The sequence below is a fragment of the Peromyscus californicus genome, unplaced genomic scaffold (assembly GCF_007827085.1).
Source record: "Peromyscus californicus insignis strain IS unplaced genomic scaffold, ASM782708v3 Scaffold_6__1_contigs__length_162567912, whole genome shotgun sequence".
Taxonomy (NCBI): Eukaryota; Metazoa; Chordata; class Mammalia; order Rodentia; family Cricetidae; genus Peromyscus; species Peromyscus californicus.
Genome location: NW_026294584.1, coordinates 70,622,619 through 70,646,427, shown reverse-complemented (window position 1 = coordinate 70,646,427; position 23,809 = coordinate 70,622,619). Strand labels below are relative to the sequence as shown.

Here is a 23,809-nt window from a genome sequence, read left to right as displayed (position 1 = left end):
GCTGGGACCAGGGTCAGAAGCAGACTCCATTAGTGCTCAGGTGGATGCATAGTCCTTGGGGATTTAGCTGAGGGTAATGTTTCCAGGAGGACCAAGGGTAAGTGATGGACCCATATGTGCCTCTCACCCTGGAGAGAATCAGAGGAGGGACCAGATACAGGGGAGCTTTGAAACAGTCAGGCATGATCAGTCCTGCTAGTCTGTATAGTCCAGTAGAGCTGGAGGAAGAGATTTGAGAGCCATCTCTAAACACAGGAAAGGGGAGAGCACAGAACACCCAGGAACATGCCCTAAGACCCTTGAAGGCTGGACAGAGGGAGGAGTGGTCAGAAGTAGGAGGAAGTGGAAAGCCCAGGGAAGAGGGTCCTGTGAATAACACTGTTCTTAACTGTCAAAAGTAGCAGTGTAATTGTGAATGACATCGAGCCCTGCTTCTCAGCACATATATACCACACACATATGTGTATGTACACATACATCCATGTGCAGGCACACGTTCATGCACATACATGTAGGAGGTGATCTCTGCCATGGTCTGTTTGAAAGTCTACCAAACCTTACATTTTGTCAGGAGGTACCTGCCTGAATAATGCCTTAGCAATCTTGTTTTAATTCTCCATATACTTTCTCATAATCCTCAGACACAATTTACTCTAACATAGCCTGGGGGCTTTTAAGTAATATACTTATTTCTATCTCAAAATGTGGTATTTTTAGTCTGGGAAAGTTTTTGAAGTCAACTTGTCTAGACCTTTAATGTAGCTTAAGCCGTTGATTTCCTCAACAAATTCTTCCTACTCTATTATCACCAGGCATGTGCCTTACTAGACCCTTTCTCCTAGTGGCCTTGTTAAGAAAGTAGAAGAGTGACGTTGTGATATGAGATACCATCATATTTGAAGTAATAGAGATGGAGAAACTTCAGTCTGTGGCTTTTTGGTTTTTTTGTTTGTTTTTTAATCTTAGAAGATTGGAAGACATGAAGATTTGAATCTCAAATTCTCTGGCCTTTATAACTTACCAAGTTCATAGCTGTCAATATTGCCTGGGGTCCTAGAGGCAGTGACTTGCACCATTGATGCTAGGCATGACCAAACATTGATGAAAGATTCTGGCTCCCAGGTCGATCTCTTCTCCACCCTCCATCCTCTGAGGAGTCCCCACCTCCCAGGGCTTCCTCTGAGGTAGAGCTCAGCCCTCCTGTTGGTGGCTGTCCTCCACTTAACTGCTCATCTGCATGTGCTTTCCTCTCCCAGTCTGATCATCATTCATGCCCCATCTCCTTGTCCCCAGGCCTTTTCTCCACGGGATCATATCCCCACCAGCTGTTTGTCCAGTTGTCCTGGAGTCAAAGAACAAAAAACCCCTCCCTCTGCTCTCTACTTCTTCCATGGTTCCTCTCCTCCCTCCTCCCCGCTCTCCCCCTCCTCTCCTTCCTTCCCATTTTCTTTCCTTCCTTCCTTCCTTCCTTCCTTCCTTCCTTCCTTCCTTCCTTCCTTCCTTCCTTCCTTCCTTCCTTCTTTCTCTCCTTCCTCCCTTCCTTCTCTCCTTTCTTCCTTCCTTCCTTCCTTCCTTCCTTCCTTCCTTCCTTCCTTCCTTCCTTTGTTCTTGTTTTTGACATTTTCACGCTTTGATTGGCTTCCTCCTCCATTTTTGCCTTCTCCTTTCTACCCTCCCACTGGTCCCACAGAACTTCCTGGACTTTCCCACCAAATCCATGCATAAGGAGATACTACAATACAGTGTCTTAGGTCCATCCCTACCAGTTCTAAAAGTTAGCTGCTCTAAGTCTAGACTGCAAGCAAATTTATCATTGGCTGTTGGCTCTTACAGTTTGTGAACAGTTCCATTGGCCTGGATATTTATGTCTGAAACAGGGGAGATGGTGAGATTCTCACCAGTACTGACAGATATTTTTCTTTTGTTTGATGTTTCCACTTTTCAAATGTTTTCTCATAGTTCAAGACACCTGCAGGGATACAGCATCTGGTCACTGGTCACAAACGGGATTTCCCCCTCTTAAATTTATTCTTTCTTCTGTTCCCAAATTGCAGGCTCTGGTATAGCATCAAGGAAGACCTAGCACACCTTTTGCATTATATATTTTGGGTTAACTGGCCCTCTCCATTCGACAATTGAGAGATGTTATGAAATAGTTTGGCCATTTGAGTGGCATTGCAGTTTGCTTACCACAAGAGGGCAGCATAGGCGATTGCAGAAAGCAGCTGTGTCCTGCAAGACCGCTGACTTTAGCTTGCATGCCTTGTCATCCACGCATGTGCAGTGGTCTCACTGGTCCTCTGTGAGGGGTAAGCAGACACCGTTATGGCCACTTGGTATAGACAGACGAACACTGAAGGCTTAACGGTGACTTGCACATGGTTGCACAGCCAGTAAACCCCATGCTTGAATCTATGTCTCTAGAATTCCACCCTGCTAACAAGTGGGGCAATATGATCACCCTAGTGACCTCCTGACACATTTGACGGGCTGTACAAATGTAGAAAACCATCTGTCCTGTGCCAGCAGTCCTCCTCCTCCTCCTCCTCCTCCTCCTCCTCCTTTTTTTTTTTTTTTTTTTAAACGAAACATCCTGTGTTCTGTTCCAGAGAGAGACAAGAAAGGCTGGAGCTGCTGACCTCATACAAACCACCGTGCTCAGCCATCACTGCGCTCTCAGTTGTTCAGAACCAGACTATACAGGGCATCTGGAAAAACCAAGACAGAGGCTACTGAGTATCAAAGTGAAGAAGAAGGCAGGACCCAGATCTCTGTAACCAAAACAACCCTTTCCCTGGTTCTGTGATGAACTTGGAAACTTCCTGTGGGCTCTAGGGCTCCAGCTTCTTAAGTAATTTCAAAGGAGATAGAAGAAAATAGTAAAGGAATAAGTGATGCTAAGTTAGAACAATATGAATCACCCCTTAAACACTCAGCTGAAGATTCTCTAAGCTCTCCAGTTCTGTGGCCTCCGGTACTGGGTGGTCTGCCACATGTGTTCAGTCACTGGATGATTCTCAGAGTTATTCCAGGGGAGTTCACCAGTTTTTGTAGTTAGGTGATTCTATTAGGAAATTAATTTTAAGAGCTTTTATTTTTTCATTGATGGAAAGAAAAAAAGGGTTCAAGTAGCATTACCTAGTTAGGCTGGCTACCCAGGATTCATGACTTTAAATCTGAAACCAGAGTGGGAACAATCTATGTGAAAAATAGGTGGCATCTACTTGCCTTTTTAAATCAGCAAAATAATTAAAGCCTTTCTAGTTTGGCCTATTAATGTATTGCACATCTGCATGGTTGGTTTAATAAGGAAAATGCTTGAGAAAGATAAAATTCCAAAGCCGAAAGCAGCTAATAGCTGGAGGGAAACTCCTTGTAGTGATTAATTGTCCTCTTTTTCTCTCGAGAGACTAAACATTTACTAAACCCCTGAGCCCATGAAGTCCCTGTTGAGCCGGCATCCCAGCATAAAGTGCCAGGCCCAGAGGTTTCATTCATCATTTCTTAGGTCCCAGTGTAAGTACCATTGTTGTGTTTAGGGAAAGGACACAAATATTTATTTTAAAAGTTTCTTTAAACAAATTCTTAGTGGAGGCTAGAGCTCTCTAATGTGCTGCAGCTGGGCCTCTGGCCTTTAAAATTGGTTGTCTGGGTACTGAGTCCTCTGCAAGCGCTCAGCCACAGAGAACACCACTCCAAGGAGCACTCTCTAGATACAGATTTATGTCGCAGTGCCGTGTTTACTCTGGGTCTGCGGAGACATACCTGGGAAAATATCCCTAGTGTGCATTTATGAAAACGCTCTCAGTGCATAGTTCCACGGTGATTTCTTACGGAAACATTTGTCTAAAGATTCACTCACATAGTTCCATAAGGAAAATTTTAAAGACAGCAGTTTGTAGCAAACCAGAGAAAAAGAAGGAACATTATACATTTTGGATGCCTTAAATTCTAGATGAATTTTCTTTCATGCTCATGTGGGTGCGTTGAGGAAGAAAGTTGTTATTTTAACCACAACTCAGAGTGCACATCTCAGCCTGATTGTCTGCAGCGTTCTTGGAATTCCATTTGTCTTTCTTGGGAAGCCTGTCATGGGGTGGGGGGCTTAGACTATTGGCTTTCTTTGCCCCTCCCCTTTCTTGCTGGCTAGCCTACACTGAACCTCTGGCCTTACCCCAAGTCTATGGGTGGTATATGTTTTAAATTGATATATTAATGTTGAATTTTTATTGTCATGGTTTCTGTTCATGCTCCTTTCAAACCTTTCATTTATGTGTTTCTGAACCCTGGATATCTCATAAAAATGTCACCATTGTGGTTGAACATTAAGCACCTTCCCATTTTTCTCTGGGCCGTTGAAATAAATTTGGACCAGGTGCTCTGCTCATAATGGAGCCCTTGAAGTGCTCTGATAATGAGCTGGGAGCGGAAGCTGTCAGCCTTCAGCTGGCTTGAAGAATGCAATTAGAGCAGTTTAATACTGCAGAGGGACCCCGTCCAGTCAAGGCCAGTGGACTTGAAACCCAGTCTAGAAACACATACTTTAGGCATATCAGCTTCTTGGATTCCCTGAGACTGCGAGAAACCCCAGACCCAGGATAGGCCCATGAGGAGAAGGACTCCAAAGGACAGTGTTCTCAACCGTCTCTCCTGTTCTGAGGCCATCAGGATCTTAGTTATGATTTATGATCTGATGGCACTGTGATCAAAATTACCAGTGTCAAATCAACTAAGGACATAGAAAGCCCATTTCTAGACCACTACCCTATGTAAATACAACAGTTTTTTAGGAGGAGAAATTAAGATTCACTTAAATATCCATTAACATTGAGAGTGCTCAAATAGAGAAAAAAGTTATGAAAAGTAAAACAAAGAAAAGTGAGAATGAGGAGGTTGTGTTTATTCTATGCAAATTTTAAAAATTATTTTCTAGCATTTATTTAACCAAGGACTTTAGTATTCTTGGGATGGGATGGCTCTCCTCCAAACACATGACTTGCTGTGAATAAATAAAGGAGTTTTTACAGCCAGGAGGAGGCAGAGAGGAGTCTTGTTGCTCTGGAGAGTGAATGGGATGGGCTTGAAGACGTCATTCTGAAAAGCATCTCCCAGTGCTTCTTGGGGTCTTTGCCCTGCATCTGAGGACACAGGTTTGGAGATGCCCAAAGACCATCCCTTCACCTCCCCCTCTTCCTTCAGGCATCCAGAAAAAGTTCTCTAAAGGCACATTTTATTTCCAGGACCACATCCGTCTTCATCCTCACTTTCTCTTCAGAAAATGTGTGTATAACTCAGCATCTGTTGCTATTGTTGTTCTAAACATTTTAATAAACACTTGGCTGAGGATTCTGCAGTGAGTGAGTTGTCCCAAAATGAGCCATGTAAAGCTGTGTCAGTTCAGTCTATTTAAGGTACAATTGAAAAAGAAATAGTTTTACAGAGCAGGCCAGGCAGGAATGATCTCATTAATGAGAAGTAGCATATAACAGTTAAAGCCTCAAACACTTATGGAAGTATTATTTTAAAACCTTCCAAATGCTGAACACTAGCCTATTCAAATAGCTTGTTTAATATTTATTTATTAAGCCACAGATCTGTTTTGTTCCATAAAAACAAGATGCCTACCCATAAGCTTGAAATGACCAGAGAGAGAGAGAGATTTCTGTTTTATCTTCACATATTTTTTAGTTTTCTGGATCTTGCCAAGTTCGGATTCCTTTGTCTATAAACTTGTTTTTCTGTAAGCATTTTAAGATATTACCCACAATATTAAAATCCTGCTTCAGGTTTGAGCTCTACTTCACAACTCAAAAATTTGTAGTTGTTCCTATGAATGCAACAGTTACTAATTTAGCTACAAGTAAGCCTCCTCCTGTGACTTGAACCAACATTCTCCTTCCAACATCCTCACGCTGACTTTTCACTGTGCTTACATGAGTCAGTTTGAATGTCCTTGACCAGGGGAAAGAGCAGTACATGGACACCTAAGAGGGACTTTTGAGACCGTGCAATGGCTTTCACGCAGCAGGTTAGTGTGTGCTTGCGTGACTCCACAGCAGGGGAACATGTCCTCATCTCGATGCCTTCGACTAGCCAGAGCTGATTGTCTTTTTGAGCCTCTACACCAGTTCCAAAGATGGCTGGCATATCTTGACATCTAGACTCCCATTTTTATACCATTTCTTTCTAATGGTGTTTTTAATGTATGGCTTGTTAATCATTGTTCTGTGTAAGCATAAGATTCTCACAGACATTTTGTCTTTTACTACAAAGAACAACTCACAGATCCAGGGAAATTAGTCCTAGAGAGTAGCTGTTCTGAGACAGGGAGGGTAGTGGAAGGTGAAGCCACTCAGGGAGGCTTGAGAGCGCCTTCTCCCTCTGCAGGGCGCATGCGTTGGTGCTTTTGAGTGGGGTTTGTAAAAACTGTGGAGAGGAGACTGTCTGGAGACTTAGTCCGACTAGCTGCTTTGATGTGAAGTGAAAACAGCAAAATGCGGAGGTTCTGTTCTGGAGAATCGTTTTAAAGGTCAAGGGTGGCCTCGACTGCCTTTGGAACCTTGGGGGATTCCTTTCACAAGAGAACAGGGTGGAGAGCAACTGGAAGTCACCACTCTGCTGAAGTGAGGCTAGGGAATGAACCTGTCTCTGAAGGAAATGCCGAAAGGAGGGAGCCACAACAGCCACAGATAGCCAGAAGGGTGGGAAGTCCTGCACAGGGCCCTGCTCAGGCTAGGCTTATGTGACCTGCTTTGCTGACTTAGGCCCTGTATGATCTCTTGAGATGGGGGATGCCTAAGTTAGGGGTGGTCCTCTGATGAGTGAAATCTAGATGTCAGTGGTGCTGTAATTTGTGAGAGAGAAAGGTTTTAGCCATACCTTATCTGCTGGTTGTTAGTCTCCATGGCTGTACACCAAAGTAGGCAGGGAGGGAGGGGACCAGGCAAGAGGCTTTGAATTTTCCCTAAATATGGGTGGTTTTGTGTCATCCATACAATGTAAAAAGTTTTTAAATGTGTGCAGAGAATAACATTTGGATAGTGTGTACACACACACACACACACACACACACACACACACACACACACACACACACATATATATATATATAATTTAACTTATTAAAAACATAATGAATATACAAAGAAAGGTAACTTGACTCCTGCCTTGTTCCCTTAACTCATTCTAGTTTTATGATGCTTCTATTAAGTGTTTATATTTTGACTTCTAAAATGTTAGCTTTTTGGGTGGTAAAAAAAAAAAGTTCAATTATGAGGAGCATATATATTTTCTTTTTGTGTACCTAGTTTCTAACTCCTACAGTTGAAGTTTTCTACAAGTGTGTCTGAAGACAGTTGTCTTCGAGACAATTTGCATTTGAGGTCTGGCTTTGGGCTGTTTGATGTGTTTAAGGTGGACTCTCAGATAGTTAGAATCCACAGCAAATGTGCTAACAATTATTTTCGGTGAACTTCAGCCTTCGGCTTGCCAAGATTCAGCGCTGTGGTGGGCTCCAGCCGCTTCTTGAATTGCGTTAATTATTTGTTACATCTGCCCTTTTACGTAGTTCAGGGGTCTGGAGGGAGCTTGATTATTGCAGTTGTTTCAAGTCAGTTTTACACCCTGGGCTGACAACACCATCACACTTTCACACTGTAATGAAAGGGCTGGGGATATTCTGGGCACAATTCCGGCGGACGCCAGTGAGGAGAGGGCCTGGGTTTGAAGTCATTCACCCTCACAGTGTGCCCGGTTTTGTGCAAGCAATGAATAATTCCTTCCTCTGCTCAGAAGCTCTTCCCTTTGGTGGGTTTAGAGCAGAGGACATACTGAATTCAAGAGCTTTGTCCTCTGCTAGACTTCATGCAGAACGTGAATGTAAAGTTACAGTGTCGGAACTCAGCTCCTGTCTGTTGTTAGTAGTCTGGGCCCAGGTTTTTGGAATACAAGCCCAAGAACATAGTGCCGCTGAGCTGGGAGTAGACATCTCCTGTGAACCAGGCAGAGAACAATCGCAATCAGCTCTCCTCCTCCACACGTGTGCCTGTCTGCTGAGCACAGATGTGCCCCTCCCCGCCCCGCCCCGGTTCCTATGATGTTGTAAACATCATCTCCTGGTCTTTAATTAGCTGTGAGTGTTGTCACGACGGGTAAATCTATCCGTGGTCTGTGTGGGTGGCACATGGTGAGTGAAAGACCCCCTGACATCTTGGCAGATTGAGAGCTGGGTTAAAAATACTTTTATGGAAAGTATTAACTTTTGTATATTAATGTATTTATTTTATTTGTTAAAACCCTTTCCAATAGTTCAGTAAGAAAGAAAAGCAAGAGTTCAGTTGTAAAAGTTTGTGAGGAGTATTAAAGATTTTTGAGGTGTGGTCAAGACAGGATTTTTAGAAGAATTTGAGTGTAGCCATGAAGGGGTATCCACTCAAGGTCTGCCTTGGTGCTGGTGGGTAAAAGTATGCTGTGATCTAAACTTTTTTGTGCCTGGGGCCTTGGCTGTGACTTGTATCTTTTTCGGTGTGATGGGGTGCCACCCTTTGCTGGGCACTGAACTCTCAGTGGCTCCCCATCGGGTCTCATATCCCACCCCGCTGCTGTTCAACACACTGCACAGCGTAGCTCGCAGGGCTGCAAACCTGCATCCATAGAGGCAGCTGCACTGGCCATGCAGGCATGTGTGTTTACCTCGCTATTACCTGGAGCCAGTTCCAGTTAAGATGCCTGCTGCTGGCCATGGCCCTGTTCCCACGAAGGTCTCCAGAGCTTTCATTGCCGTCAATCAAATTTACAGTGTGTCTGCAGCACACTAGTGCCGGGCCTACAAAGAAGAACATGCCCTGTGCCCTGGAGGAGCTCATGTTTTAATGGGTTCTGGAGACCTTGGTGCCTCAGGACATAGTAAGAACTAAGCCTTGCCCTCGTGATTATAGGCTCTGTTGCCAAGTGGTGTGCTGAGAATTTGGTCTGTCCCTGAGACCTCCACACTTCCTTGCCGACTTCTTGCTGCAGGGCCCCTTTCTCCACCCTTGGGACATGGTGTGGGGGAGAGAGAGATCTCCCGCTAAGGTGCAGCAAGAGTTAGAGAGGTTCGGAATTTCTTCAGCAGTGGCCTGCCCAGGAGCAGACATCAGCATCAGCATACTGGGGATTGCTGCGGCTGCCTGGTGGGAGTGCTCCCAGAAACATCTGCTCTCTGTCCCTAGTCTGAATATCTCAAGAACATTTGCTAAACTACAACTTATATCTCAGAAAACCTTGCCAATGTCTAGAAGCTCTTCTTTTCTTTACGGACAGGGCAGCAGTGGCGAGGCAGGCATGGCCACATGTGTGCTCGCAACTGCCTTCCAAAGTAGTTGGCTTCTTTTTAGGCACGAAAGCCAGGTCACTTTGATGAAATATGTGGTCCTCTAGATGGTTTTCTCTCTCTGGCATAGAGAGGTGAGGTCTTAAATAAGAAAAGGTTGGTCTAAACAGCGTGGAGAGATTACAGTAATGAGATCAAGCTGTAGTTTTAATTGCTTAAAAATAAAAGAAGAAAAGGTTCACAGCTGTTTGTGAGTGGGGCTGCATCAAGGGCAGAGCAACAGAAAAGCCCTCTCCTGGGCCACAGCCAGGTTCCTCTCCCTTCTGAGGAGAGCTTTACAAAGTGTACTCTGCGGCCAGCAGGAAGCAAAGGGCAGCCAGAGAAGTTCAGGGTGGATGCTGGGAGGAGCCTGGACTGGGGCCTGATTCCAGGCTCTAGGCCTCCAGGTCAGAGGTGCGGAGCTCAGAGGCAGATTGGGACAGTTTCTCCCAAGACCAGTGTGTATGTTATAACTTGGACGGACAAGTAACTCCAGGGTTTAAATGCTGTGAAGTAAGTCCAAGGGTCCCAGGAAACCCCGGGCCACAACTCCATCGGCCACCTGTCTTATTTCTAAACCAGGCAAGTTGAAGACAAGTTCACTTTTCCCCTGTTGGGGTCAGGAAAATACACAAAATGTGAAAACCTAACTGGAAAAAGGCCCTGGAATTTAAATTAGAAATCAACTGAAAAGCATGTGCCTCTCAGTCACACTGACTGACTTGAGTTTACAGGTAACCATATACACCAAACTTTCTCTACCCCACAGTGGCCACCAGACTGTTAAGTCATCTGTGACACTGATGGAACCACAATGTCTATACTACATTCTGTTAGAGAATTTTGAATTGGGGACCTGATGTCTAGCACTCTGGGATTTTCTTAGAAATGCATGAATTCACAGGATTTACCGGTAGAGGACTTAACCATAAAATGAGGCATTTGCCAGTATACAGTGTTCATAATATCAGGCATTGTGTCAAAACTATGCCCAAGGATGACTCAGTCAATGGTCTGGGCCAGCAGTGCAGGGCTTCTGCACCTCCAAGGAAAACACCAGAACTGTTAGGTGAGTCTAGCTTGTGTTTTCTCCTTCAAAATTCCCTAAGCCTGTAATTCCTGTGTCACCTATGTGGAAAGGCATCTAAAATTTCAATCTATATTTCTGTACTTAGCCCACTCATGAGACTTTTCATGTGGCCTTCGTAAAGCTTTATTAATAGATTCAAATTTTATTATTAGAATTCTAGCAACTGGGCACTGGGATTGGGGCAAGGACCAGAGAATAACTTTTGCATAAATTAGATTTTAGTCAAATATTTGGTATAATTAATATGATAGAGGGGCCTTTAACTTTCTCCTGGACAGTGCTAATGAGACAGGAAAACAAATTCAGTGAGGGGTTGTTTATCCTAACTGGGCTTTGTTCGATCCAGCCTTCCCTGCCTGGCTTCTGTGGTCTGGAAGAGGAGAGCCTGCGTGGTTTGCCAAGTGGACAGAGACCCAGCATTGTGTTCTCTGTGTAGCTGAGGACGGCAGTGGTGTGGCAGAGGCTGCTAGTCTGGGTGAGGCCTACCCAAAGGGGTTACCTGGAAGGAACAGCCATCGTTTGGAATAGAGCCTGGCCCCATGTACCTAGATTTTCCAAATGCCAGCTCTCTTTGGTTCTGATTGAGCCAAGGCCAACTTTGGCTTGCATGGTATAGGGCTTTTTTCAGAAGTTTTTTTTTTTTTAAACAAGGCTGTTGGTCTCTTTGAAGTCATAAAATGAAATCACAAACTGACTTTTCAAGTTAGGATATTGAAACAATGACAGCAAAGCCAGCAAGGTGGCCGCCATAGAAGAGGCCGTCCTGCTGTGCCGGAGCCCGCACCTGCCATCTGGTAACAAGCAGGAGCTTTTCCAAATAGAGATCAGGCACCACTGGGTTTACTATTGTCTGGCTTGATGGTGGCCGCCGTTTGCAGTGGATGCTTTCTCTCCCAGCCCTAGCCTGCCATGCCAAGGCCCTGCCAGTGTTCCTTTATAAAGCATCAAGCCATTTTTTAAAATCTTTCTGGTGAGATATGTTTCTGCCCTAGTCAGAATTCAATTAATGAAAGGTAGTGTGCCACATAGTCAAAGTTGTTGTGATGGGGATGGTTTTCTGAATTCTGGTTCTCTGCTGAATGGGCAGTGGCAAGGACTGTCTCTTTCCCTTGCTTCTAGCTCATAGACAGATTCCATAAATGGTGCTTTCTATTTACAAGGTAGGACTAAGGACTGAAAAAGCATTTGCTCTTGTAAGGTTCTTACATAGTTTCCTTTTAGATTTTATGTTGGTTTCCTACTCGCCAGTTAACAGAAAATGCTGAGCTTTGAAATATATTTTATTTTTCTGTGGAAAAGTAGCTTACTTAAAATTAAAAGATGGAAATAAGGAAATGTGTAGCCAGATTTTTCTGGCCATCAAGTAGTGTTAGTTCCATACCTTTTGTGATGCACATAAATTTTGCCTACCTCAGTCATTTGTAGTTTTAAAGAATGATAATTTACAAGGCGCCTCATTTTTCTAACTCTTGACAGTTACTTCTCATCATAGACTGGTTGACCTTTTAGGAGAACTTTAGAAATAGAGCACTCTGGGAGTCCAGAGAGGCATCGTGCTTCCCCACCCGTTACATTTAAAATTCCATCATGCCACCTTCAGACAACATTCCCCGAAGCCTCCCTCATGTCAGAAAGAGTCATATAAATTGGAAACTGTTTACTTAGGGAACTTCAAATGTTACTGGAAAAACATTTTTGAAATGTCAGATTATTTGCATAGTGGTGAATCAGATTTCTGGGGAAAAAAAATGTAATCCCAGATATTTGCTTTTTTCCAATACCCATGATATGGGGAAATACTTCAGACAGAGCACACTGAATGTATTATTGTATTGTAACTGCTACTCAGTTGGTGGTTTTGTTTTATATTTTAGTTTAGCTTCAACCCAAGTCAAAAATGGATGCAATTTATTTTTATTATTGAAGATACTTGGCTTCTTCTCCAAGCATAAGGACTCTAGATTGCAAAGCTACTTAATGGTGTTGGCCAGTGATCACAAGGGTGACTTCTTGTGAAATCCTTATTGTTTTTTACTACCAAATCTCCCTCCTTTTTCTTTTTCCTCCTGTATTCAGGGGAAATATTCTAGGCAGCCAAAGGAGAGTGCCTTGTTTGTTTGTTTGTTTGTTTGTTTGTTTGTTTATGCATGCCACAATTCCTACTCTATTCTCTATCTACTGCTGGACCCTCCAGTATCACTGGATAAATGAGCAAGCAATCCATATTTTTAAATGTACTTTTATGTGTATGCTATGACTCTTGAACTAATTAGATCCTCAAATTCTTGTAAAATAAAATGACTTAGAATAAGATATGGTAATATATTCTATTCATTATTTGGAATTACAGGCTAAGATCAGCTCTTCTTTGTAATAGGAAGAAACAGCAAGGTATAGGAAAGGATTAAGTAATTAAATTAGCTTAAACCCTTGAGTGGTAAGATATCTACCTTGGAATCTGTTCATGTAGTAAAAAAGAGAATTAAATAATCTTGGTAATGCATCCCAGCATCTTTCCCTGTCTCAGGGCATGAGAGGATGGTGTTAATTTCATCAAGGAGCTTTGTCCTTAGCACCAAAGAAGACTTGTTTGTTTTTTCCTTTATCCAAAATGTTTGGAATCTGGCATTTTGAAATATTTGTATATACATAAGTAAGATGCTTTGGAGACCCAAGTCTAAACATGAGATTCATTTGTGTTCATATGCACTTTGTACACAAGCTGAAGAGAATTTATGCCATGTTTTTAGTAATCTTGTCTGTGGGACTTTCAGATTGTTATGTTACTGCTGAAAAAGTTAAGATGTTTAGGAACTTTTCAGAGAAGGGCCCCTCCGCACAGTGAGAAGAGTACTCAAGGAAGGACAGAGCAGATGGTGTCTGTCCTTCCTCAAGGCTGGGCTCAGGTTGCTTTGGAGAGGGCATAGATGCAGTTCACTGGAGACAGCAGAAAATTGTGTGGACTTCCTGAGTCACAGCTGGTCTGCATTTGCTTGACTCCTAGGAAACAACTCTGAAAGATACAGGAAGGCTGTGGCTGGGGACACGTGGGGTACCCCTATGGACACAGAACCTGTAAACATTCTGTGTTACATTGAGGACTCATGGAGAAGTAATCAATGGGCTCTCAGTGAAGTCCTGCCATCCCTGTTGGATGTGCAGCTAGGGTAAAGCATCACCAGAGGTACTCAAGAGCAGACATTGCACTACTCAGGAAAAATGAAGCGGGTGCTCTAGTCCAAAGGAACCACAGCCATGTTCCTGCAGCACCCTCTACTGGCAAGGTCTAACAAGGCACTCACCATACAGAATAGAGTTCAGACTGTTATTATAAAGCAACTAAGGGGTGAAATTGGAGTTGAGTGATGTTAAGTTTATAACTAACATGACCCCAAACCATAATTTGGCCAAATGTGTTCCTTTCATTGTCAAGAACAGCAAAATGTTGTTACATGAAAATCAGTGGGATATCGTTTCTCTCGTAGGCTGTTTACACTGGCAGTTTAAGTTGAACACTCAATTTTAAAATGTATTTGTGATAAAGAGAATAATTTTGACACTCATAAATGTGCACTTATTAATATCAAGAAATACTCAGCTTGACTTACTAAGGCAGCTCTCTGACTATACTTGTAGATGTTTGACTTTTTATGTTGTCTCTTTTATTGGCTCTTCTCTGTAAAGGATACTCTGGTACTGAAAACACGTTTGCCTCTTATTTGGCTTTCTCATTCTCATACAGCAAGGAACAGTGACCTCAGTCCTTTTCCCTTTAACACGCCACATACTTGAAGGTAACTGACTTTCTGCCAGACACTAGACACTTTTGATTAGTTTAATTTGTAACTTCTCACTGTTCCTCTTCTTGGTCCTAAGTCAGGAAAGTAAACAGGGATGTCTGGTAGGGTGTATCTACCATTCATCATGATACATACATTTATGTGTTTTGTCTTCTTAAATAGAAGCTTCATAAAATTAATGCATTAGCAGAAGTGTTAATATAAAGTGAAATTTTGCAGACCTAAATTTTACAGCATGGTAACTAATGAGAGCACTACTGTAGAGCAGAAGGTCAGTGCTGTGAACTCATCATGATGCTCTCCTGTAGAGCAGGAGGTCAGTGCTGTGAGGTCTCATCATGATGCTCTAGTGTAGAGCAGGAGGTCAGTGCTGTGAAGGTCTCATCATGATGTTCTACTGTAGAGCAGGAGGTCAGTGCTGTGAGGTCTCATCATGATGTTCTACTGTAGAGCAGGAGGTCAGTGCTGTGAGGTCTCATCATGATGTTCTACTGTAGAGCAGGAGGTCAGTGCTGTGAGGTCTCATCATGATGCTCTACTGGATAGCAGGAAATCAGGGCTGTAAGGTCTCATTATGATGCTCCAGTTGGACACTTCCTGAGTGCTGACATGTATCAACTCATTTGTCCTCACACTGCCCATAAACGATGCAAGGACTTTTTTGTTTCCACTTTTCAAGTAGAAACACTCAAGCAAAATTGAGTTTCCCATGCCTATGAAGACTGTAGGCACTTGAATAAATCACACTGCCTGAAGGATCAGTGGATCTAGGCTCCTCTTTCACTACACTGTCATCTGACAAGACAGAATGAAACAGCAAATACTAGAGAGGTAAGCTGAGGGCAGGAGGCTGTCTTTCGCCCTGAACTTGCTTAGGTTTTACAGCCTCCAGAGCCACAGAAGGGGAGAGCCTCGGGCCCACCCAAGATGGCTGTATAATCAGCAGAGACACCTCCTACCAGGGAACTGTACCTCCAAGCTACATTCTCTTGGTAATGGCAAGTAAGTCCAAAATAACTGAGGTTCCTCCAAGGGAAATTCTGTCTTGAACCTAAAAAATGTGTGCAGGAGAAAAAAATAATAATCTCCTTAGAAAATGTATAAGCTCAGAGCAGCTGATGGATTTACAGCAGGAATTTGCACTAGCCGAATTGAGTGGTCAGGAAAACATTCAGTTCAGCCAAGAATCTGGGCATGTAGCAAAGGCAAGTGCAGATCCTTTGTGTGGGAGCCTCCCTTAATCCTAACACTAAAAACCCTCACAGAGAATTTCTCAGTTAGCTTCCAGTTAAATTCTCAAAGCCTAAGAAAACAAGTCACCATGAAAGGCAGTCTGCAGAGCCAGTCTCCTAAGGCCACAGATACAGAGCCATCAGACACAAAGACACTGACTGTCAGGAAAATAGAAGAGGAGACCAGATGTATGCCTATGGAGCAGAATTGCTAAAATAGCGATGAGCATTTGCAAAAGACAATATGATGTAGAAATAAAAATACAGAAGTTAAAACTCCTGTAGGTAGCTAATTGTACATTAGACAGAACCAGAGAAAGAGTTGAACTAGAAGGTTAAATTAAGCAAACTATTAAGAATTTAATGCTGCATAACAGAAACATACAGGAACTATGTGAAAGCTAAGACATGGAGAACAGCAAAATTTGCAGAAATGACTAGAGATTCTGTCCTCAGATTAAGAACACACAGCAAATCACAGACCGAGTGTTTTCTGTGTGTATCATTGTGTGTGTTATGTATAGGTGGTGTATATGTGGAGACCAGAGGCTGAAGCTAGGTGTCTTCCCTATTGCTGTCAGCCTCATTTTCTGTGACGAACCATTTCACTGAACCTGGAGCTCACCATGTCACTAGCCTGGCTGGCCAGTGAGGCCCTGGGATCCACCTGAATCTACATGCCCCCTCTAAAACTACCACCCCCGGCTGCTACATGGGTCCTGGGGATCAGTCACTTTACCCACTGAGCTCTCTCCCTAGACTCTGGTGAGAAATGGGAAGCCATCTATACCTTAGGTGCCCAGGAGAAGTGCAGAGCACGGGGACAGGAGGGCTGTGGTGCTCAGAGACAGTTATAGGAACAGCTTAGCTGGCAGCTGTGATTACAGAAGCAGACAACCAGGAAGCCTTGTCTGGAGTGCTGGGATTAGTGTCGCAATCAGCCTGCCACTGTGTGCTACTTCTTCCAAAAGTGAAGGTGTGGATAAGGCCATTTTCAGACCAGAGGAAATGGACCAACAGATCCTCACAGAGGGGACTCTAGCATATGGGGGTTCCTGGGCTAAACCACAGAACCCCAACAGGGAAGGGTAGACTCTGAAGTATATACTTTGGAAAGAAGGAAATTGATCTCAAAAAAAGAAAAAAAACTGCAGCTAAACTAAGCAACAAGAAATGAAGTGGTAAATAGGTCAGCAACTCTAAAGCAACATTAACTGTGTTGTGAGCTTTAAAAACCCATCATAGTGGAGAGCTACTGCTGTTTCTTCCAGTTACTCAGTGGGAGGGTCTCACAGCATGATGAATCAGTAGGTATGTGTGGAGGCCAGAGGTCAAATTCAGGTGTCCTCAATAGCTCTCCACCTTACCTTTTGAGGCGGGGTCTCTTACTGAACCCGGTGTTCACCCATTTGGCTTGGCCGACCAGCCAGTGAGCTCCAGAGCTCTGACTGTCTCTGCCTCCCCAGCATGGGAGTTCCAGATGTATGAAGCTGTGCACCTGGCTTTTTACACACATGCTGGGAACCTGGACTCAGTTCCTCGTCCTTGCACAGGACGTATCTCTTCAGATCTAGGCCCACATTTTTAAGACATAGAATGGTTGATGATTAAATGAAACACATACAAAGTACTTACACTGTGTTTGGCGTGACAGTAAGTGCTCAGTAAATTTTGCCCGCTTTGTCAGGCCTTGGACTATATTGGTATCTAAAAGTAGAATTTAGAATAGTAAAACCACAAAAATGTCAGTAAAGAGGTAAACACATTGGGGCATGAAAACATTTATTTTGTGTGCTGATAAAATGACCATGCTGAATTCTTGGCAAATTGTTCACCATGAGCTGGGTCAAGCCTGCAGTCCAGCCTGCCTCTGTCTTTGGTAACCTGCTGTTCGTGAGCAACACTGCCGTTTCCTCAGACTGCTCTGTGGGAGGCTCTCAGGGCATGGTGACTCAATAGAGATTTGCTTTACTTTTACTTTCTGATGTTGAGAAATTGAGAAAAAAGCCAAACTTCTGTCTGTCATTCTTCACATGTTCCAAAAAGAACTTAGTGAATTTATATTTCAGCATGTTCTAGGACAGCTCAAAATCTTATCCTCTGAAAGGACAGCAAATGCTTTGGCATGCACCTGTTAGTAAAGAGTTGTGGAGGTGAGGGATTGAATAGGAACAAATAATAATGACATCTAAGTATGGAAATGTCACAAGGAAACCCATTTCTTTGTATAGTAACCACAAATACAATAAATAAAAAAAGAATAATAGAGGTAGTTCCAACTTAGAGATGGATACATTTGGAAATGTCACAGTACAACTAACTCTTGAGTCATGGGACCTAGGACACGGAATGTAGGCAGAGAACAAGAGTGCACTCACAGTCATTTTGATGGTGAAAACAGGGAGAGTAGGGCCAAACAGTAACCCGAGACTCATTCGAGCATACACAAGAGAACTTTCCAGACCAAAGAATCCGTCTGCACTGGAGTTTAATCCACTACTTTGGCACTTGTGTTCCTGGCGCACAGAAATGTTTCCAGTGCCTTCTGTGAAAACTCTTGCTCATGTTCAGATAATGCATTCGTTTTCTTTTCTGAATATTATTGTCCAAGAATCTATTAAAGACTGCACTCCCAGGAGTACCATTGGCAGGGCCACTCCTTACTACTGCCACGTATATGTGACATGAACCACTGCCTTTTACTAATTGACTTTATATTAAATACTGTCCAGCCATGCTTTGGTCTGTTTCACAATCCAGGTTGTCTTTTGAAAGAGAAATTCCCCAGGTTGCACCTGCATCCGCTTCTCACCTGCCTCCAGTGACTGACTACGTATGATGAAGACCCTACTTCCGAAGCTCTGACTGGGGGCTTCAGAAGATGCTGTGGTGAGGAGACCCTTCTTCTGTTTACAAAGAGTAGAAACCAGCAGCAGGTTTGAGTATAACTAACATCTAACAGAAACCAGCGTGTGGTGATGGAATGGTCTCTGAAGACGCAAAGGAGGAGGGGCAGCATCTGAGCACCGTGAGCGATGGGTCCCTACACACGTCACTCAGTATTGCCGAGCTGTACCCTCCACAGTGTTTGGCTTACGTTGTACGAATTACAGCAGCGGTCTTGGGAGTGAAAATGATTTGTTCCTCTGGGTATAGTAAAGCCCACCTGTAATTCCAGCCCTCAGGAAGTCTGAGACAGGAGGATTGTGAGTTTTCAATACCCTGTACTGAAAAGAAAAAGATTTATTGAAAATATATTTGTGAGAAAAACAAGCTTTTACTCATGTATTCATAAACATTGTCATTGAGTCAGCAAATCCTCATTGCTGGGCATCTTCCCAACCCATGAGGTGCATCCTTGAGTCCAACAGCTTTACTTCTGTGGCTTGCAATGTGTGTAATTAATAATAAATAATAATAATAATAATAATAATAATAATAATAATAATAATAATAATATAGCATGTAGTAACACAATTTAACTTGCAACAAACAAGTATTTGTTGCTCCTGCTACCACTATGTTAATCCATTGGAGGACTCTGGAAAGGAGAAGTTTCAGTGGTCTGATGTGAAAATTCAAGAATGGTGGTGAGGAGAGAGGCACTAACACAGAGGCTGGGTGGGAAACCTCCTTCCAACAGACTTAGCAATGCTTGCAGAGGCTGCATTGGAGCAAGGGGCCTGGCTGATCCCGTTAGGGGCCTGAGTGCCAGGTAGGGACAGTCAGAGACAGTGACAAACCATGGGAAGCAATTGGAGTTTTTAAGCAGTGAAGCAAGTTGATGAGAGAAAGCCTGAGGGGTGCTAATGTTTCAGTGATGCGAAATGAGTGCAGCAGAGTGGGCCCGAACGCTGAAGGAGGTCATCGCCACGATGAGGAAGAACAGTCTCCGGGGATAATTGAAGGCCTCTTCTGCTTAGTAAATTTATCATGGGAACTTTAAAACTAAATTTCCCAAGTCTTGACATAAAGTACACAAATTCTAAGGGTAGCCAACTAAGTTTTCAAATGGTTGTTTCACATTTGCGCCTTGGATAAACACCATGTGACACATTGACAGCACTGGTGTTGGGGACTTGAACAGAAAATGCAGTGAGCCTGCACTCACATAGCCCTTGGGGAAGGATGCCCCAGTGCCTGAGGTGAATTCATAGTGCCAACCCTTTCGCTTCTGGCTCCTGGGCCTTCACTGCCCCCCCTTTCTCCCAGCAGCCAGTCCTACATTAACCAGATGGCAGGAAGAGAGGCAGACTGCGTCTAGAGTCTGCCTGTCTTCCTGCCTTCTCTCTAAGTGGGGAGACACCAGCATTTACCCTAATGGCCCCAAGCAGGAGAGAAGCACATTTTATATCAAGTCTGGGCTTCCTAAAAGGAAACAGTAGAAATATTTACAAGTGACTTTAGTGTGGCCAGAACATACGCACACAAAGCACAAGGAGCAGCCCTGCGGCCAGTGTCCAAGAGGCTCTCTGGCTCTGGGTGGCACAGGCCCTGCAGTGGTGTGTGTGTGGTGGGGGGCGGGTTTTGGGGGGCTGATGGGCAATGCATTTGCCTTTTCCTCTGCAGGGTGACTGCAGGTAACTGGACTGCCAGGAACTAGTTAAATATCCAGGAATCAGTTCTAAAAGACATGGGCCTGGTCTTCCCTCGTTCGTACGTTCGTGCCTCTGTGGCTACACTGGGCTTAGTTCTGTACCAGAGCCAGTAGGAAAGACTTTACAGATGAATGGTGTTGATTGAGAAAGACATCAGTAAAAGTAACGTTTTACACACTTAAATGTGTGCTGGAACAGATGCCCTGAGAGGCAGATTTTTGTTTTCTATGATTAATTGGATTGTAGCATGTTTCTTTTTTTTTCATAAAAATCTTTTTATTTAATCAAGTTTTAAAAGTAAAGATAGACACTTACATTTTCATATAACTGGAGCAGCCCAATAAGAGCCACACAAGCAAAGAGAAGAATGGGGGCTGAGGAGAAATAGAAGGCAGAGAATGCAAGCCTTTTTTACTTTAATATTGCCAAAGTTGAGTGTGGAAGGAAAAAAATTTTTATTAAGGAAGTTCATATAAATTATAGGAATTGCAATTTTTAAAGTCAAAATGAAATGTTCTGCACAGAACAGAAGATATGCCTGAGCAACATATCATATTTGTACAAGGTCACTGAAAGTCATGAATATTAGTAACAAATGAAAAAGCTTAATTCTGTAGCAGGCTGAGTAGAGAGTTTAGTTTGGTGTTCTAATAAGCTCCATATTGTAAACAATTCTTACACAAAAGCAACAACGGCAGGCACATTGGCCTAGAGAGGCTTCAAAGGCTTGTGCTCTGCTCTTGCTTGGCACGTTATCTACTTTATTTGTTTGTTTTGTTTTTTGAGACAGGGTTTCTCTGTGTAGCCCTGGCTATCCTGGAATTCACTCTGTAGATCAGGTTAGCCTTGAACTCACAGCGATCCACCCACCTCTGCCTCCCAAGTACTGGGATTAAAGGCTTGTGCCACCATACCCAGCCATTATCTACTTTCTAATATGGTAAAATTAATACATTCATAAAAGGTTGTGCAAAACTACTGCATTTACAAAAACAGCACAGTGAAGGCAATAGTCAGTGCATGTGAACGCCCATTCACATCCTCAGAGAAAGCTGTCCCAGCACTGCAGAACTAAGGGGAAGCATGAGCATCAGTGACAGCTGGGAAGTGCTGGAGTCCCACAGGTCACACCAGAACGGTCAGATATCACCCAGGTAAGATGCTGTTGTTACAGCTGGAACAGCGGGTGTAAGACCTTCGAGTCCAAGCAGTTATTCAAATCCTGTAGCATTTCTACTTGTGTTTGAATTATGGGACTTGAATTCCTACTTGTGGTCTTAAACTTCTGTCTTGCAAAATCCAAAAGGAAAATACAGAAGAAGCAGTACAGCCGAGTTTCAGTTGAGTAAGAGCAGTACACAAAGCTGTAATTAGGAGGAAGTAAGGAAAGCAAGAACATTAAAGCTGGTAAACTTGCTTGTTACTTGTTGGAGCCAGCTCTATACCAGCTAGGTGATATGTACAATTTTTGTCACGTCAGTTACTCAAGTTTCTGTTACACGTTCTTTGCACCAGTGCGCTGTTAAACTAACCAAAACCTCTATATATGCGTGCTCCCTTAGAACAGCACACTGCCACTACCCACAGAGCTGTCAGTCTCCAATGACATAGTGAAAGGAAGCAGAAAGTGGGTCAGTAACGCAGTAAGAAGAATGAAGGACATTAGGAGACCCATGCAGTTGAGCTCTTTTAATCAGCCAGCTTGCAGCAACCAGGGATGGTTTCCTCTGTGGAAGGTGCTGTGGAGTGGGAAGTGGTCACCCGAGACCTCTGTCTTATCTGGGATGCGCGGGAAGCTGCTTGTTCTTCATCTTTGCTCCCACCGTGTTGTGATCCCCAGAATCAAAGTACTTCTGCACTTTCAGCAATTGTTTCCTACAAAAAAAGTGGAGCCACCAGGCTTTTGTTCTGGTGAGGATGCCTTGCTTTTACCTTTGCTTCCTCAACTTCCTCTGGACCAGTCACGGTATCTTCCATTTCCTTTTGCTCCTCCAACACTCCCTCAGGGACTTCCACAGACACTGCGCGCCTTCTATCCCTGTGTCTCCCGCCAGTAACCATTCTTTACTTTTCAAAATGAAGATGGGGACTGAAAGGCAGGCATGGTGGTGGAGGTCTTTGATCCCATCTACTAGGGAAGGTGAGACAGGAGGATTGTGAGTACCAGGCCACCCTGTGCAGCTGTCTCAAAAGTAGAAAAAGAGCTGAGAGTGTAGTTCAGTGAGAGTACCTGCTGAGCATACATGAGGCTCAGTGCATGCACGTGCGAGTGCGTGCGCGCACACGCGCACACATACACACACACACACACACACACACACACACACACACACACACACACACACAGATGAGGAGGGGAGCAAATCAGACACAGAAGGCACTCTATTTCAAGAAAGTTTAATCCTGAGATAGGATTAAAGGCTGACTCTCCTTTGTACTTTTGATTATCAACAGATTTTTTTTTTTAAAAGATGACTGTTGAGCTGCTGGAGGGGTGGAAAGGCCCATGGACCTCTGGTGTCTCCTCGCTATGAATGGATTAGCCTATGTCTTCTCTTCCCACTCCATCCCATGCTTTTGCTTGAATTCGGTGGTTGGTGGTATGAAAATGTGAACACTGTTTCATTTTAGGTTATCCTCTATTGAAATCTGGCTTTGAGATTACAATAGTTTGGAGGTGTTTGGTGTATTTTCCCTACTAATAGGAAATATGAAAATACTGTTTATGTATTCTTTTCTTTTGCTAATATTATCAATTATTTCCTGAATGCACCCCTGAAGTATGACTTTCTCCTGTGTAACTATTTTATTCTTACCTAAATCAGTTCACCAAATTAAGAAACAAGGGTTGAGAGTGTGAAGGTCAAAAGGAGTGAATCAACTCTCTCAGCAAATATTCTGATAGTGGGCAGATCACTTTCAGTTTTTGGAGTACCAGTTTTCCAGAATTTTCTGTCACTATTTGAAAACAACTCAAGGGCTGGGGCTTAGTAGAGTGATTGCCCAGCAAGTATGATGCCCTGTGTTTAATACCCAGCAAAACAGTAAGTAAATAAATAAAAAGTTCACAACAGCTCTAAGACATTAGATTTGAACGACTTCTTGGAGATGATATCAAATGCACCGAGAACAAAAGAAAATAGATGACATCTTAAAACTGATGCACAGTAAAGAAAAGACCCAGTGCAAAGCAACATGTGGAATGGGGGAGATGTTTCCAGATCCTACCAAAGAATGTGGTAGGTAGTTCTCTAGAGAAGATGGATAGATGACTAGCATGCACATAAAAGATACTCATTTGCACTATCTGTAACAAACTGCAAATGAAATCACTTAATCATCACTTCACACCCATAAGGATGACCAAAAATAGGCAAGAGTGCAAAGAAGTGGGAAACCTTTGCACACAATTAGAGGAATGTAAAGTGGTCCAGCTACTTTGGAAAATAGTTCTTCAAAACCAGAAACACAACATTGTGGAAAACAGGTTCTTCAACAAAACAAAATTAAAATTGTAATGTTGTCTGTGAGAGTGGCCTTATGTCTGAGTGTATATCCAAAATATTCAAAGCAGCTCTGGAAACATTTGCACCCATATTCTGTGCAGCAGTATGTGCGATAGCCAAGATTTGGAAGCAACACAAATATATCCGTGAAGATGAGTAAATAAAGAAAATGGTATATCAACAGAATAGAGCCTTTAAAAAGAAGCAAATCTTTTTTGAACAACACTGTTAAAC

General features: G+C 43.2%; 1 protein-coding gene and 1 pseudogene across 2 annotated transcripts in view; one reads left to right on the top strand and one right to left on the bottom strand.

The window, feature by feature from the left end:
• Positions 1-23,809, top strand: part of Jazf1 (JAZF zinc finger 1) — a 322,765-nt gene that overhangs the window by 100,105 nt on the left and 198,851 nt on the right. The window lies entirely within an intron of this gene.
• LOC128098608 (cAMP-regulated phosphoprotein 19-like) lies at positions 21,662-22,193 on the bottom strand (annotated as a pseudogene).